The following is an 18,372-nucleotide window of genomic DNA, read 5'->3' on the forward strand; positions in this document are numbered from 1 at the left end:
GGTACTTTGTAAGCCAAACTTTGTGTAATGGAAAGGGCACTGACCAGAAATCCGGAAACCCTGGCTCTGGCTTAAGAGCTGCGACTTTTAAGTCACTACACCTCTCTGGATCTTGGGCTTCCTCGCCTACACCCATAAAGTGGATGTTGCAAGTGAAGGCCAGTAAGGTTCCTCCCAGCTCTAGAATGCGCTTCTATTTTCGCCACAATGAGCTCCGAGGGTCGGACGAGCCCGGGCACAACCCTGCTCCGCCCCGCCCCGTCATATCCGAGTTTTTCACTTGGCATGGAGGGGCCCCTAAGCCCGCTGAGGGAGCTGGGGCCCAAGTCTGGGTCTGGGTACGGGTCCGGTTTACGCGGTGGGAAGGGGCCGGGTCTGCGCCTCACACTCACCTCCGCCTGCAGCGTAACTCGCCCGGGCGGGCTGCACGCTCCGACTACAGTCCGCCGGACCCGCGCGCGGCCGACCCCGGACGGACTGCAGACCCCCTCGCCTGCGCCCCACTTCTCTACGCCCTTGCTCCGGCCTTCTGCACGTAACCCAGGCGAGTTTCAGCTCCTAACTGCGCTCCTGGGGGGCGTCTCAACTGTCTTCAGGCCTCGGTCTCCGGCGGCAGCGTCCACTCCGTCTGCCGCTTTCGGAAATCCCGCCAAATCCTATTGGGCAGGGTCACGCCTGCGTCAACGTAACGTCTCCCCGCCCTTCTCGGGTCCGCCTCCCCGCCCCTTCGGCTACTCGTGAGGCCGAGATAGGCCGAAAGAACTTGACTTCGCAGGATGTTTTGGGTTCCCCTCTTGTTTTTCTCCCTTAGGACTAATTCAAAATTTGGAAGTTACGTCCTTTTTCCCTTTACCAGATCGGGGACTACAACTCCCAAGAGGTAGTGGGCCGGCCCGAGACTACATCTCCCAGTATGCACCGCGGGAGGGCGACGCAGCTTTAGTTCCTCACCACCTGTAGGGAATAGCTAGGCTTTTCGGAACTCTTGATTTGTTTCTTAAGCATCTAAAGTGGGGTATTTGGCCCTTCAGGTTGCTTTGAATCTCCAACTCAGTCAAATTCTGGAGCCAGGGGCTTTCTAGGCCCTTGTAGGTGGTGGAGCTGAGGACGCTCGAGTAGATGGATGAAACTGGAACATACAGCTAATGGAGGAGAGGAAGAAAGGACTGAAATATTAGTAAAGCTGTGGTACTTCACTGGAGATTTGCGGGACTCCAGAGGAAGGAGACATTGATTTTGAGAATGTAAATCTTATCGTGGTTAAAAGTTGATTTCGGTTTTAAAGGTTGGGTAGGGTTTCCTGGGCGAAGAAGAGGAGATGGAAAACAATATAAGCGGATAGAGCAGCATGGGTATGGAAATTAACAATGTGGTCAAGGAATACTGTTGTCTGATGAGGCAGGAGAAGTGTCGTAACAGGTGCTGAGACTGTTAAATTTCGTTTATTTCAGGCTATGAAGAGGCTTAAGACCATTATAGAGCTTTAGCCTTTATTCTTTAGGTAATGGGGAAATCACTGAAAGTTTTTAACCTGATGAGTCATGTGCTTAGACCTGTTTTTTGTTCCCCATCACTTTATATTTGTGGAGTGCTTTAAAATTCGTAAAGTTTTTATTTAATCCTCACACTGTTACCTTGTGGCATTGAAGGATAGATTTCAGGAGAGTGAGAGTAAAGACTACAGAAACTGTTAGGAAGCTCTTGCAATATTTCAGGCAAGAGAGGAAGGCCTGAGCTAGAGCAGTGACAGAGAGAACAGATTCAGGAAGCATTCTGGAGGTAGAATCAACCTAACTTAGTGGTTATAGATGATACCTGGGGATAATAGTGAACTGCCTTCCATACCAGAGATACGCACCTTCACCTCCTATTCTTCACATACTTTCCTCCTGAGAGCACCTGCAAACCCACAGCCCCTCTTGGCTGAGTGAAGGTACATGACTTTGACCTTTCATTAAAATGGAATTCCTTTGGCTGTGTGGATGTCAAACCAGAGAAACCCCATCTGCAGAAAGATTAAGAAGTTGAGAGACTAAGAAAGTGGGAGAGAGTCATACAGAAAGAAACAGTTTTGAATTCTGACTGCTTTCCAGATCTTTCCAATTTCTCAGGGGCCCAGCAGCATTTAATGCTCTTGAGGTCCGTGAGATACCCTTATGTTCCAATGATCTTCCATTTTTTTCTGCTTAAACAAATACGTCTTTTCCTCCAAGACAACCCACTAAGAAGTCAGAAATGAGACAAAATAGATTTCTTGATAACAGTTAAATTAGCAATCCATGAGAATATTTATAAATGTGTAATTGAAAAGTTTTGAATATATCCTAAGTTACAATGTAAGTGACCTATCTGAAATCTCAAGGAGGCACCTTCTAATAAGACCAAAACTTAATCAGCAGAAATTTGATAATTCGTCTCAAGAAAAAGTGATCTCATCAGTATAGTCACCCTGGAGTATAGAAAGGGAAATCCAGAAAGGGAAACCCCATGTCACATCCAAGTGATCTATTTGAGTAGTGCAAGGACAATTCAATATTAGGAAGTCAGTTATAATTGGCTATATTAATAGGTCAAGGAGAAAAAACAAATGGTTAATTTCATCATTTTGGAAAAGCATCTGTCAGGGAGGAAGAAATTTTCCTCTACCCTCCTAAGTTCTTCTGCCTGATCTAAGAATTAAATTGACGTAAGACAAAATCAAACAAAATTTTAATAACATGTATACCTGGGAGTGACCCAGGAAACCTGAGTTACTCCTCAAAACAGCAGGAACCCTCACCTTAAATACTGTCTTTAGTAAGGACAAAAGAGGATGTTGGGGGTAGTGGTTTAGGACTTCAGAAGAGAGGAAGGCAATTCACAAGCAGATGGAAAAGCAAACGTTTGGCAAATAAATGTTTGGCCATGCAGAGACAATGGAACACAGGGTGGACTTGTTTTAGGCAATTAGGGGGAAGGTCAAAGTTATTTCCTGACTTTGATTGGGCCTTGATTGTTTTCAACTCGAAATAACCCACAAACCAAAGAGACATTTTGGTGTGCCAAGTTTTGCTCCCCTACATATCCAATAAAATTCAACATAAATTCCTGATTAAGGGGAAAAAACGGTAAAAAGGAATTAGATATTTGCTTAACATCATCAGTAATATATAGATACAGATATCCCAGACAAGCTGCCATCATCTCTTTGCTAATGAAATGTTAGAAACACTTTCATTAAAATCAAGAACAAAATTATCTATTGCCACTATTATTTAGTATTGTGCAAAAAGTGCTACTAAGTGCTATAACAAAAGAATGAAATAATAAAAGATAAAAAACAAATAAGAAAAGATGCAAATCTTGGAAAAGATTTACAGATATGATTATATACCTGGATAGTTTAAGGGACAATAAGTACATTAGTGTAGCTAATTACAAAATATAAAAAGATCAGAGCTTTATTAAGTGCTAACAATAACTAGATAATGTAATAGAAAAAAGATCCCATTCAAAGTAGCAACAAAACCCATAAATGTCTACGAATAAACTTTAAGAAATATTCAGGACCTGCATGGAGAGATCTCTAAAACTATGTTTGCAGAAGAGCTCAATGTTATAAAGTTGAAAATTCTACAAAATCAGTGAATTCCTAATAGAAATCCCAATGGGATTTGTGGCAATCGCTGTCGGTTGCCTACCCGACAGACACTGCCCTCCTTTATGGCTAAGAGAAACTAGTATGTGGAAGGATGCTCTCTAGTAAGATTTTTGGATGACTTTGTCTTCATCTGCATTCTTTTGTGTATGGTTTGAACTTTTTGTACAAATTTGTTTTGATTTTATGATGATAGTTTTTTTTTATTCTTTTTTTTAATGTATTTATTTTATTTTATTTTTGGATGCACTGGGTCCTTGTTGCTGTGCGTGGGCTTTCTCTAGTTGTGGCAAGCGGGGTCTACTCTTCGTTGTGGTGCATGGGCTTCTCACTGAGGTGGCTTCTCTTGTTGCGGAGCACCGGCTCTAGGCACGCGGGCTTCAGGAGTTGTGGCTCACAGGCTCTAGAGCACAGGCTCAGTGGTTGTGGCGCATGGGCTTAGTTGCTCCGCAGCATGTGGGATCTTCCCGGACCAGGGCTCGAACCTGTGTCCCCTGCATTGGCAGGTGGATTCTTAACCACTGCGCCACCAGGGAAGCCCTATGATGATAGTTTTAAATTGTAACAAAAATATAAAATGTCTCAGAATAAACTTAATGAGAAAAGTATACATCAAAGGAAACTTTAAGATATTAAAGAAAGGCCTTCCTTGGTGGCTCAGTGGTTAAGAATCTGCCTGCCAATTCAGGGGACATAGGTTCGAGCCCTGGCTGGGGAAGATCCCACATGCCGCGGAGCAACTAAGCCCGTGCGCCACAACTACTGAGCCTGCGTGCCGCAACTACTGAAGCCTGCGCACCTAGAGCCCGTGCTCTGCAACAAGAGAAGCCGCTGCAAGGCGAAGGCTGCGCACTGCAATGAAGAGTAGCCCCTGCTCGCCTCAACCAGAGAAAGCCTGTGCACAGCAACAAAGACCCAACGCAGCCAAAAATAAATTTAAAAAAAAAGATATTAAAGAACGACACAAAACAGAAAAGCATACTATCTGCTTGTAATGGAAGACTCAACATCTTTTTTAAAAAATTTAATTAATTAATTAATTAATTATTTGGCTGCACTGGGTCTTCGTTGCTGTGCGCAGGCTTTCTCTAGTTGTGGTGAGTGGGGGCTACTCTTGGTTGCGGTGCACGGGCTTCTCATTGCAGTGGCTTCTCGTTGCAGAGCACAGGCTCTAGGCACACGGGCTTCAGTAGTTGTGGCACGCAGGCTCAGTAGTTGTGGCTCGTGGACTCTAGAGCGGAGGCTCAGTAGTTGTGGCACACAGGCTTAGTTGTTCCGCTGCATGTGGGATCTTCCCAGAGCAGGGCTCGAACCTGTGTTTCCTGCATTGGCAGGGGGATTCTTAACCACTGAGCCACCAGGGAAGTCCAAGACTCAACATCTTAAAGGTAGCAGTCCTCCATTAGTTGATCTTTAAATTTAATACAACATGATCTCAGTAAAAATACCAACAAGGTTTTTATTTTGGAACTGAACAACCTAGTTCTCATGTTTATATGGTAAAATAAAAAGCAAGAAGAGCCATGAAAATCCTGAAATAAAAGGGCCTGAACTGACCAGCTATTAAAACAAATTATAAAACTACAATAATTAAAATGTACTTGTGCTAAAAAGATAGGTCAATGGCACACAGCCTAGTTATCCCAGTGTCACAGTTTCCTATCACTGCTAGTAACAAATTACCATAAATTTAGTGGCTTAAAACAACAAAGATGTATTATCTTACAATTCTGGAAGTCAGAAATCCTAAATTCTGAGTTTCACTGAGCTAAAATCAAGGGGTTGGCAGAATTGTGTTCCTTCTGGAGGTCCTAGGAGAGAGTCTATTTCCTTGCTTTTTCCAGTTTTTAGAGGCATCTGCATTCTTTGCCTTGAGGCTCCTTCCTCCATCTTCAAAGCCAACAACCACTTTGACCTTGGCTTCCCTCATCACATCTCCTTCTCTGACTCTGACATCCTGACTTCCTCATAAGGATCCTTGTGATTACACTGGGCCCACCCAGCTAATCCATGATACTCTCCCCATGTCAAGATCCTTCAAAACATCTGCAAAGTCCCTACTGCCATGTGAGGTAACATTCACAGTTTTCAGGAATTAGGATGTGGACATCTTGGGACTTCCCTCATGGTCCAGTTGTTATGATTCCATACTCCCAATGCAGTGGGCCCGGGTTCAATCCCTGGACAGGGAACTAGATCCCACATGCCACAACTAAAAGATCTCGCATGCCACAACGAAGATCCTGTGCAGTCAAATAAATAAATAATTTTTTTTTTAAAAGGATGTGGACATCTTTGGGGGGCTGTTGTTCTGCCTACCATGCTCAGTTATAGATACAAATACACAGAGAAATTTAGTATATGATAAAAGAGGAATTTTGAATCAGAGGGAAAAAATATAGAGGGTTTATTAAATGGTGTTGGGATAACCACATAGCCATCTGAAAAAATTAATTTTGATCCTTATCTCATACTTTATGTTAGGATAAATTTCTAAATGAATCAAAGATATAAATATAAAGTGTCAAACCATAAAAGTTCTAAGAGAAACCATGGGCCTTACAAAAGCTATAAAGGAAAATATTGAAACATTTGACTATTGTCGATGGAAAATTAATCAATATTCAGTCTAAGAAAGAAACAGAAAATTTTATTTGAGCTAACCTGAAGATTATAACCCAGGAGACAGTCTTTCAGAAGCTCTGAGGACTGTTCCAAAGAAGTAAAGGGGGAGGCCAGTATGTATGTGATTTTAACAAAGGGGTATGTGCAAACAAGCACACATCTTGGTAGAAGGTTACTGCTATTTGAAAGGAATGGATATCTTAGTTAATGGTGTTAGTGCTTTTCTAAGTATGGGAAGATGCAAGAAACTGGGTTCATAAAATTTTCTCCTGAAAATATCTATCTGAGGGTCAGTTCTGCCAGTTTTCCCAGAGCAGGAAATGCCTCATCCTGCTCTTCGCCCTGAATTCCTTTCTCGGGTGTACTGTAGGTCAGTGACTGCACTGCTAACGACTGGAATCTTATAGAACTGGATGGTGGCCAACATTCTTGTTTTCTTTTTTAAAATATTTATTTATTCATTTATTTACTTTTTGGCTGCATCGGTTCTTAGTTGTGGTACACAAGATCTTTCATTGTGGAGCATGGGCCCTTCATTGCAGTACACAGGCTTCTCTCTAGTTGTGGCCTGCGGGCTCCAGAGAGCGTGTGGGCTCTGTAGTTGCAGCACTTGGGCTCTCTAGTTGTGGTGCACGGGCTTAGTTGCCCTGCGGCATATGGGATCTTAGTTCCCCGACCAGGGCTCCAACCGGCATACCCTGCATTGCAAGACAGATTCGTAACCATTGGACCACACAGGAAGTCCCTGGCCACCATTCTTTATCTTACAAAACCCTCCCTTTGTGTCTTAATTTCGACCAAGGATGGGAGGCATTTCATGACCAATTTGTCCCACAGCGCTAGGAATACTCATTCTCAGGTCAAGCAAGGATTTCATTAATAGGCCACTCATTGTGCTATTACTGGACTCAGCCCTATTAACAGTAGCCCAAAGCCTCTGGACCGCCTGTCTTACTAGTCTGTTATGGTCCAGGAAATGGCTTCTTCCCATATCTAGAGTTAACACTATTACAATCATTGCTCTTATAGACCTATATATTTGGTCAATCATTTCAAGTTCCCTAGTCATTATTATTTTACTGAAGGCTTAGTCACACATTTGGTAGTGCAAAAAACAATAACCTTGTAAAATAGGCAGAATACAAGTAATATAGCTAGTAACATTAATAAAGTAAGTAAATATTTAAGCTAAGAATTTCCATTAGTATCTCCCAGTATCTTCCCAGGTCATCTGACCCAGTCTGTTCTGGACCAATCTCTATTCATTAAGTTCACCAAAGATGTCTACACATACAATGTCGGTAGTGGTTCATCATGATCCCTTACAGGATTGAGAAAGGAATGATTTTTTCTAAGGATTATATGGCTGGTGCCAGAAGAAGAAAAATTGATCTTTATGGTTAAGCAGGTATTTCTGCTGTTGGGGAGGTCTGGTTAATACATAATGCAGATGCACAATGCACACTGGAGGGGAAGGAGGAGGCCCGAAAGGGCAGAGAAAAATTTTATGTTTAAATTTTTGTCTTGCCTTAAAATACGAATTTTATTTCATCACTATATATCTTTAAATTTCTAAATGGCAAAACCCATCATAAAGTCAAATAAACCAACAAACTGGGGGGAAATTTGGCAACCTATATCACAGAGTTCTTTTATATTTGAAGACATTCTACAAGTCAATGAGAAAGATAACTCAGAAAAGTGGGCAAAGATTATCAACAGTACCCAGAAAAGGACATAAAAATTTCTCTAAAGCATATATAAAGAAGCTCAACCTCATACATAATGAGAGAAATATAAATTAAAACCATACTGAGATACCACCAAAAAGTTTGGAATGCACTGTATTAGCAAGTTTGTGGCACTCATTGCTAGTAGGATTGATTTGACTATTTTAAAGGGCAATTTGGTGACATCTATTAAGGTTACAAATGCAACTAGACTTTGACCCAACAGCTCCATTTCTAGGAAAATATCCTGCAGATAAACTTACACATATGCAAAGTTTCAGCATAGGTTGCAGTAGCAAAAGGTGATAAACAACCTACATGTTTATCAAGAGAGATATCGTACATCCATCCAGTGGGTTATGATTTAATAAAAAGGAAAAATATGGGTTGGAAGCTCTTTATGTATTGATCTGAACCTATCAAGATATGTCGTTAAGTGAAAAAGGCAAAGTGAAGGACAGTGTGTATTGCTGTGCTATTTGTGTAAAAAGAAGGAGAGAAGAAATATATATTTACACACTCATTCCTACTTGCATACATGTTTGCTTTTGTATTCAAGATAGCTTTGAAACGATGGACAAGAAACTGATAACATTAGTTGTCTCCAAGAAGGGAAACTGGGTGTCTGGGGGCAGACTAAAAGAGACATGCTTACTTTCCTTTCAGTACTTTTTGAATTTTGGGCCATATGAATGTATTACCCACTCAAAAACTAAAAATAATACAGATTTAAGTCTGATTTTAAAAAATGAACACAATACAATTTTTCATTTTGGAAAAATTTTAAAGGATGGGGATACATCACCAGCAAGAATTTGGCATAGTCTAGGGAGGAAAGAAACAAAATTTGGCATCAGAAACAGTTACAGGAAGATATACTTCCTAATGGAATAAAAGCGATTCATCAAGCTTCCCTAAAGCCTGGATGAAACCTCTCTCAGAACTATACTACCTCTAGTTAGTTGGCCACCAAGCAAACCTCTTTTCATTTGCAATTTTTCATTTTGAAAAAATTAAAGCCTGGGAAGGGACTTCCCTGGTGGTCCAGTGTTTAAGACTCCGAGCTCCCAATGCAGGGGGCATGGGTTCAATCCCTGGTTGGAGAACTAGGATCCTGCATGCAGCACAGTGTAGCCAATAAATAAATAAATAAAGGAATAACACAGTGGCTATGTAAATCAACCATACTTCAAAAAAGAAATAAAAATAAAAATAAATTAAAGCCTGGGAATTCCCTGGCGGTCCAGTGGTTAAGACTCCTGCACTTCCACTGCAGGGGCAGGGTTGGATCCCTGGTTGGGCAATTAAGATCTCGCATGTCGCTTGGCGGCCAAAAAAAAAAAGCCTACAGAAATGTTGAAAGAACGGTGCATTTGAACACCTATGCACATGTTGCTGTATTTGTTTCTCTGTTTCCTCTCACATGCATATATACACATACCCACATATACATATATTTTTAAAATTTGTGGCCGCACCGCACGGCATGCGGGATCTTATTTCGAAGACCAGGGATGGAACCTGCGACACCTACAGTGGAAGCGGGGAGTATTAACCGCTTGACTGCCAGGGAAGTCCCGCCCACATATATACTTTAAAAAAGCCATTTGAAAGTAATTTGCAGACATGTATTTCCTAATAAGGACATTCTCCTACATAATACTATTATCACAGTCAAGAAATTTAACATTGCATCAAATTTCCAAGTCCCCAAAATATCCTTTATGAATTTTTTTTTTTAAATACAGAATTCAATCAGGGATCAGGCATTGCCTTTCCAAAGGCTCTTTAGTCTCCTGTGTTCTAGGAGAATTTCCCTGCCTTTTTGTTTTGTTTTGATTTCATGACATTTTAAAAAATTAATAAACAGAAAACTCAGTTAAGTAGAGTCAGGAGACCAGAAGGGGGAGCTCTCAAACCTTGCACTGATAGCAGAGCCCAGCAAAAAGCAGAAGACTCCTCTTCTTTCCTGGCAACGACTCAACCAACAAAAAGCCATGAACTCCTTGTTTACTGCATCCCTCCCAGCTTCCTTTTCCTCTCTATAAATGTGTTCTCCTTCCCTTATAGTGTGGGGACTTGCATGTGGCCCACCATGGTTGCAAATCTTGAACTGCAATTCTCTGCTGATCCAGAATAAACCCATTTTTGCTGGAAAAATATCTGGCAGTGTGTTTTAGGTCAACAACATTGACACTTTAAGAGTTAAAGCCGGTTGTCCAGAGAATCTGGATTTGGTTATTTACTTCCTCATGATTAGATTCAAGTTAAGCATTTTTAAAAAATCAGAATACTATATAGGTGATGTGTATCAAGCAATCTCATTTGTTCCTTACTAATTCAATTTCCTAGTACTCTGACAAAATGGAAGGAGTCCTTGGGCAGCAGACATGCATTGTAAATAAAAACACCTTTCTACAAGTATATTTCCCCAAGATTCAGCTGAATACAGTTTTGCTTTGATTCCTTAAGATTCAGTCATGTGAATTTCAATCAATGTCACAGCCAGTATACTCATAGGCATCCAGTTTTCCCATGAAAACAGCCCAGCTGAACCTTGGTTAACATACCTATGAATTTAAAATGTATGTATCTGTTTATATGAGGTACTATTGTTACCAAACCAAACTAGGGTCCACTTGCCTGCTGTGCAGCAAAGTCAATTTACTGACTCTGGGGTGTGGTGAAGGAAGGAACAGTGTTTATCGCAAGGCACCAAGCAAGGAGAACGGGTAACTCATGCTCAAAAACCCAAACAGGGAAGTGTGGTTTTTTTTGTTTTTTGTTTTTTTTGGCATGTGGGATCTTAGTTCCCCAACTAGGGATCAAACTCACACCCTCTGCACTGGAAGGGCAGAGTCTTAACCACTGGACCACCAGGGAAGTCCCTCAGGAAAGTGTTTCTAAAGGCAACACTTGGGGTAAGGGTTGCAGCATGCATGATCAGGTCATAGACTTTCTTCTGACTGCTTGGTGGTAAGGTAACAAGGTGGTGTTTCAGAAATCTCAATCATCAACCTGGTACTAATCAGTCTGGGGTCTACACACTTGTGGTCAGCACATAGTCACCATTTTCCACCTGGGCAGGGGGTCTTAGTTTCTGCATAACAACTCAAAGATATTCAACATATTGTTATGCCTTGAGGAGGAACTAGGACTCTGTTTTATCACTGAATTATTGTTTCTTGACTGCTTTTCCTGTGCTTCTGCATTCCCCTAATTAGTAACTGCTTGAGTCTGCTGTTTGGGATTCAGAGAAGGCCTAGTCTTTTTCTACAAATAAGAAATGGGGGACTCAAGGGGATTTTGTACCTAGGAGGGCCTCACAGGGTCCTGCGCAGCCACTCGGTACCTCTGAGTAAACTGTCCAGAAGAGGTAGGGGAGAAGTATGTGTATATATATATATGGATTCTTTTTTTCACACACACACACTGTATTTTATTTTTACAAGAGATAAGTAGACTGACACCAAGCATTGTAAATGGATGACCACAACAAAAGCAACAATGATTGCAATTACCAAACACGAAACACACTCATACTATGTCATAACCTGCTCAGTTTTAATCCCCCCATTTCTTTGATACTCCTCAATCCTGAGGGTAACAGGGGCACGACAAGAAAGGGAATAGTTTTGGATAGAGAGGTTAATCATAAACTTGGCAGTGGAACTCAGTTTTAGGGGGACTCAGTTTCAATCTCCTCTCCTGTTTTAACTTTCCCAAAATCTTTGAGGGAATGGGGCAATAACCACTCTGGATACTTCCTACTAAAATGGGGTGTAGTCCTGCCTCAGCTGGGGAATGGACACCAAGATGGAAATATTCCCAAGTTCCAGGTCTTGAAACCTAGTCTTGCATGATGAAGATATTAGTTCCTTGGTCCACCATTTTAGTGTAATAGTCCCAATTAGAAGTAGAAGGAGGAGTGACAACCTGAACTTTTATAAACCTTGAAAAGTAGATCTCATTCTCTGAGGAATTCAGGAGAATAAGCCTGAAAACCAGTCTGTACCTGTCACTTCTAGGGAGATTTGTTGTAGCCAGGTAATGAGTTGCCTAATGTTATTTAAGGAGGTTTTAACTTCTGATGTGTTATTAACATACACATAACAGGAGCTATTGGCCACTACACATATGTTTCCTTTTTCTGTTAAAATCTAATCTAAAGCAATTTTATTGCCCAGTACTACTCTGGCTAAAGAATCTAGTGTCTTCTGCTGGGAGGCTATGGCTTGAACTGTCTCATTTGTTACTATTTCCAAAATAAGAAAAAATTTAATAGTTACAAGAGGAGACCACAAGGATGGTCTCCAGCTGGCAACTGCCAGCAGACACTGCCTTGAGAACCAGTGAGTGTCCTTGACACAGTTCAGAAAATACAGCAATACAGGAATGTGTCTAAAAATCACATCCAAAAAACAAAAACAAACAAACAAAAATGAATAAAAATGGGTGACTTCCCTGATGATCCAGTGGTTAAGACTACCACTGCAGGGGGCACAGGTTCAATCCCTGGTTGGGGAACTAAGATCCCACATGCCACGTGGCAAGGCAAAAAAAAAAAAGAATAAAAATCACATTCACAATGGCCATCCAGCTCCACCTTGGATGCCTGAACTACAGCCACTCCATTTGGATTTTCAAATGATTCCCCTCCTTAGTGGTCAAAGCAGATATACGATACATGTTTGATAGGTCACAAAACAGACGGTTCTGGTCAGCATAAAGTTCAGGTTAATTATGTATTAGCCAGAATGACTTACCCATACTTCAGTGTGAAGACTTCTTCTATCATTTCCCCTTTTGTTTGCAAATCTTTGTCTAGATCAAAATATTTGTGTTTCAGTGCCAGTGAGGTTGCTGCCTCACCCTGGTCCATCATGTCACTCAGTGCTAGGTCTCCTTTTTGTTTATACAGATATTTACCTAGTTATCCACTTTTGGGGAAAACTAATCAGACCACAGAGAACAAGCTGAGGTATGCTAATGGGAAAACTTTTTTTTTTTTTTTTGGGAAAACTTTTTATAGGCTATACATTTATCAATTATACCGAATTGTTACACAAACATTGTATATGTGCTTTTAACAGTAGACTTAAAGCAAGCAATGATACATGTCATGAGTAGTTAGGCTCTGTGACAACTTCACTAGAGAATTTTCTTTCCATTCTAAACATTGGGGCCACCAGTATGGTTAGAAATAAAACAATAACTTTCAATATTAATAGGCAGTTACAAACATTTGTTAAAGAGTTCGATTAGGGCTTCCCTGGTGGCGCAGTGGTTGAGAGTCTGCCTGCTAATGCAGGGGACACGGGTTCGAGCCCTGGTCTGGGAAGATCCCATGTGCCGCGGAGCAACTAGGCCCGTGAACCACAACTACTGAGCCTGCGTGTCTGGAGCCTGTGCTCCGCAACAAGAGAGGCCGTGATAGTGAGAGGCCCGCGCACCGCGATGAAGAGTGGACCCCGCTTGCCGCAACTGGAGAAAGCCCTCGCACAGAAACGAAGACCCAACACAGCCAAAAATAAAATAAATAAATAAATAAATAAAAGATTACTATTAAAAAAAAAGAGTTCGATTAAATTAGTAGGATGGGTCTTACAGGCCTAGTCCAGATTCTTGGGTCAGCTGCCTACCATTGTTGCTGTCTTCTTCTCATCCTGGTGTGGATGTTGTTTGGGGTCAGCAGTTCTTTCTATAGACCAGTCCAGTGCAGAGGCCTTTCTTAAGTGGGAAATATGAACTCAAGAGTCAGTTCCCTTCAGTTTCACTGCACATGAGCTAGTTAAGGGTACCTGGTATGGATCTTTTTATCTAGATGGAAGACAGATGCCTAATCTCCTGGTTGCAGGTCATAGGGCATCTGATCTTCATCTAAAGACAGATTGCTGTGATAAGCTTTAGAAACAAACTTAGAGTGTACTTTTAATAATTTAATTGAACTTTACAGTTGGGAACCCTCCTACATTCAGTGAGAATATAAGTTGGTACAGCCACTATGGAAAACAGTATAGCCAAATTAAGACTAATTTGTTTGCTACATAAGTCTAATTTCAATAAACTTGGCCTGATTATTTACATAAGTCTAACTGATCATATAGGGTCTTTTCAATTAGCTGTGCTGGAACTTTTCATAAGGAATCTCAGATTGACTCTTTAAAAGGCCTCTCAAGGCCAGAAAATCCACGTCAAGAGCTTGCCACAGATTATGCCTATGATATCTACAGATTTGGATGAATTCCACTCTTCTTGAAGTCACAAAATACCTTGAGATTTCTGCACCTGTTGGGAGGTGACCTTCCTTGTTCACCTGACAGGCTGCTGGGAACCTAAGAGTTTCCAGTTTCTGGAGGGATTAGGTAGAAAGAAAAGTGTTTCAGTTCTGCTTACATAGGTATAATTTACCAAGTTGCTGTCAATCACAATTAGCTTAAGTGGAAATGTTTCCTTATATCTGGAAAACACAGATTAAAAGCCAGTAATATTTCAGACAAAAAACATAAGGGCTTCCCTGGTGGTGCAGTGGTTGGGAGTCTGCCTGCTAGTGCAGGGGACACGGGTTCGAGCCCTGGTCTGGGAGGATCCCACATGCCGCGGAGCAACTGGGCCCGTGAGCCACAACTACTGAGCCTGCGCATCTGGAGCCTGTGCTCCGCAACAAGAGAGGCCACGATAGTGAGAGGCCCGCACACAGCGATGAAGAGTGGACCCCGCTTGCCGCAACTGGAGAGAGCCCTCGCACAGAAACGAAGACCCAACATAGCAACCAATCAATCAATCAATAAATCTTTAAAAAAACAAAAAACAAAAAAAACCCCATAAATATTTCAACCATATTCACCAGTTCACTCAGTCCTATGTAACTCATCCTTGATTGCCTCAGGCTTAAGGGGATACTGCTTTCCTTGAGCATATTGATCAGAATTCCTTAAGGTGATCCTAATCAGCTGTATGTTTTTAGCTCTTCAGACTCAACCCTGAGCCCATACAGCTGGGTTCACCTTCTCTAAGATATGGGCAAGTACATTCTCAGACTTTCTTATATCCTCTCCCAGGGCTAGTAAAAGCTGTTTTTCCCCACTGAGAGATATGCCTTTCCATTAGGTCAACACTTACAGAGGCTTTTAACTTTGAGAGCAGGTCCCATCCCAAAAGAGGGATGGGACACTCTGGGACATACAGGTAGGAGTCCAGTAGTGTGCAGGGTCCTATTTTGCATGTCAATGGTTCTAAAAATAACCTCCTAGTAAAGTTGCCTAATACCTCTTTAATAGTACACTCCCGTTTGGACAGTCTTTCTCTCAGGGTGGTCCAGACTGAGTAAATGACTCCAGTATCTATTAAAAATTCTTTCTCCCCCTCTAGTTCTAAGACAACCTGGTGCTCCTTTGGGGGAGGTTGGGATTATATATTATCAGGATTATAAGACCCTGTCAGTCCTCCTCTACTTGGGGTATCATGAGCTTTGGGATTTCTGTGGCCCTCCTGCTCTGAGGATGGTCAGGACATTCCCTTTTCAAATGCCCTTCCTTCTTATAGAAAGCACATTGATTGGGCCCCAACTTCACTGGTGGCCCCACTTTGGTCCCTTGGTGGGGGCCGGGGTTACTCACCCACATTGGTCCATCCGATGCCCGTGGCTCACCTGAGGTGAACTGGAGAGCAACAGCCAGGAGGGTGCCTTGCCTTTTCAGCTTCTTGTCCCCCTTTTCTTCCTCAGCCATAGCTCGGTTGTTGAACACCCCAAAAGCAATATCTACCAGCTGGGAGTTTGGGGTGTTTGGGCCCATTGCTACTTTCTGCAGCTTCCTTCATATGTTGGGGGCACTCTGAGATATAATAAGTATTGACCACTGGGTTACTCTCAGGGGCGTCTAGATCAAGAGTTGTATACTGTTGGAGACATTTTCTAGTCCTCTCTAGGAATGCTGATGGGTTTTCAGCCTCTTGCTGAATATTTATGACTTTTCCCCAATTAATGGGTCTCCGGCAAGAAACCTTTATCCCCTTAAGTGGGAGACTTCGGTAATTCTCAAGCCAGGCCGTATTCACTGAAACACAGGATCCCATGTAGGGTCAATGGCAGGGACTGCTTCCGCTGCCGGTCTCCAGATCTGGTGGTTGGCTGAGTTAAGTGCTGCTTATCTGCCTCTTCCCCAGCCTTCAACAGGACCCTGGTCTTCCTCAGCTGTAAGGAGGTTGAGAGGGACTGAAGATCTGCCCAATTAGAGTTATGAGTCGTAAATATTCCACTCATTAAATCTATGAATCTCTCTGGATCCTCTCTCAGGCTTCTAGTATGTTCTTTCCAATTATAGAGGTCTGAGGTAGAGAAGGGGACATAGATGGTTGTAAGCCTCCCTCACCATTAGGGACCTGCCTGAGGCGGCAAACAGAAACCTCAGGTTGATAATTAGCCCCACTTCAGGTGGTTCCCCCTGAAACAGAGGGCCCAGGAGGAAGGGGCAGGCAAAAATCTTGAGAGGGAACAGTCAGGTCCTTCTTCACTTCTGCAGGAGGTGGTGCTGACAGGGAAGGCGGAACAGGGTCAAGGGTTGGTACCCGGTAAGAGGTACCCGGTAGGGAATTCCGTGGCAGTCCAGTGGTTAGGACTTGGCGCTTCCACTGCAGGGGGCACGGGTTCGATCCCTGGTCAGGGAACTAGGATCCCACAAGCTGCATGGTGGCGTGGCCAAAAGAAAAAAAATAAGAGGTGCCGGGTAAGGGGGTGGTACAAGAGGTTGGGCCCGTCCCATGGGAAGTCCTGAATCTACAGGGCCCTCTGATATATAGGCCCTCTATGATTGGCAGAATCAGTTTCCCAATGCTTCCTGGCTTTTGGATTGCTGTCACTTTACAAAGGGCCATAAAGCACTGTATATGTGGCATCTTGACCCATTTTTCTAACCTTCTGCAGTAAAGAACTAACTATGGGATGATACTGTGATTTGGAGATCCATTCTCTGGTCATTTGTCTTGGCTTCCTAATGAGCATTGGGGCCAGACAACATTACAGAAGATCACTATCTTTGTTTCTTTGTCATGGTTTGTTACCCAAAAGATTTACAATTACTTGTAATACATCTCAACAGACTACATTCGGGAACAGAAATGTTTCCCATTCTGATGTACCACAGGGAAGCAGCCATTCTCAGGGGCTGACTGATACAATTTACAGACATCAGAGTCTGTTCCTCCCGAGTCTGAAAATAGTTTCCCACCTCTCATCCTCCTGATTGAAAAACCTGGGACTTCCCTGGTGGCGCAGTGGTTAAGAATCCGCCTGCCAAGGCAGGGGACACGGGTTTGATCCCTGGTCCGGGAAGATCCCACATGCCACAGAACAACTAAGCCCGTGCGCCACAACTCCTGAGCCTGCGCTCTAGAGCCTACGAGCCACAACTACTGAGCCCACGCCCCACAACTACTGAAGCCCGCATGCCTTGAGCCCATGCTCCACAACAAGAGAAGCCACCGCAATGAGAAGCCCAGGCACCGCAACGAAGAGTAGCCGCTGTTCACTGCAACTAAAGAAAGCCCGCACGCATCAACTAGAGAAAGACCCAACGCAACCAAAAAAAAAAAAAAAAAAAAAAGAAAAGAAAAACCTGATGAGGTTGAGTATCTGGCCCAACTGATCTCAGGTGGGAACTCCTAAGTCATGGCAAGTTTTCTGTTGATCCCCAAAAAACTGCGACAACAAGTTGCCCAGTCTCCAGTGTCCCAGAAACTTGATAGGGACCCTATCCAGGTCTGCATTCCCTGAACCCAGAGGTCGCTTGTTTCTTATTAAAAAATGAACTTAACCTCTCCAAGTCACAGAAAACATGGCTTCTAAACCCAGAGGTCTCTAGTCTCCCACAAGAGGAATGCAACACCCCAGAGCAGTAGGAACGAAGTTCCCACTCACAGAGCGGGAAGAACACAACCTCCCAGAGTTACAGAAACCCAAGGTTTAATTTGTCCCACCTGAAACCCCAATTGCACGTTCCTGAAATTCTGCTTTAATCAAAAAGTGAAATTATCCCAACACTTGCACTTAATTATAGCACTGGTTCTGAATTCTACTCACCCTCTGAAGTCTGCTGGCACTGAACAAAGTTGTTCAGGTGGGCACTCCACCCACAGAGATCAGCCTGTGAGCAGTCTCTGAGCTGGTAGATACCAAGCAGACCTCTGACCGACCAAGAGACCCCAGGCGGCCTGATCAGTACCGGAGGTGAGTAAGCCCTGGAGGAGTTGCCCCCACCTACTGCTTCACCCCAGTGTGGCCGGCCACCCTAGTCCCTGATCAGGACCCACCAGCGTCGCCAGAAATTGTTACCAGACTCAATGGATCCGTGGCTTGGGGTGCATAGCCAATGAACACGCCAA

Source organism: Balaenoptera ricei, chromosome 2, assembly GCF_028023285.1.
Source record: "Balaenoptera ricei isolate mBalRic1 chromosome 2, mBalRic1.hap2, whole genome shotgun sequence".
NCBI classification, from domain to species: domain Eukaryota; kingdom Metazoa; phylum Chordata; class Mammalia; order Artiodactyla; family Balaenopteridae; genus Balaenoptera; species Balaenoptera ricei.